Raw genomic sequence first — 374 nt, 5'->3', positions numbered from 1 at the left:
CAGCCATTGTAGATCCGGACTTAAGCCTGATTTATAATGGCCGTAACCGTTAACTTATGCCGGTGCCGGTAAAGTCAACCATAGGATTTCAATGCTTTCATTCATACTAACTTTCCGTATTAGTATGAACGAAAGCATTGAAATCCTATGGTTGTCCTTTACCGGCACCGGCATAAGTTAACGATTACGGCCATTATAAATCAGGCTTTACAGTCCAATCAACATCAATCTAGCTCAACTCTGATTAGACCACAACGCTTGTGACACGCTTGCGACATTGCAATGCGATTAATATAATAGAATCAGCTGTCCAATCAACATAAATCTAGCTCGGCTCTGATTGGACTACAACGCTTGCGACACGCGACACTGGC

The sequence above is a fragment of the Mycetomoellerius zeteki genome, unplaced genomic scaffold, assembly GCF_001594055.1.
Source record: "Mycetomoellerius zeteki isolate Tzet28-1 unplaced genomic scaffold, Tzet1.0 scaffold228, whole genome shotgun sequence".
NCBI classification, from domain to species: Eukaryota; Metazoa; Arthropoda; class Insecta; order Hymenoptera; family Formicidae; genus Mycetomoellerius; species Mycetomoellerius zeteki.
This window is presented reverse-complemented; position numbering follows the sequence as displayed.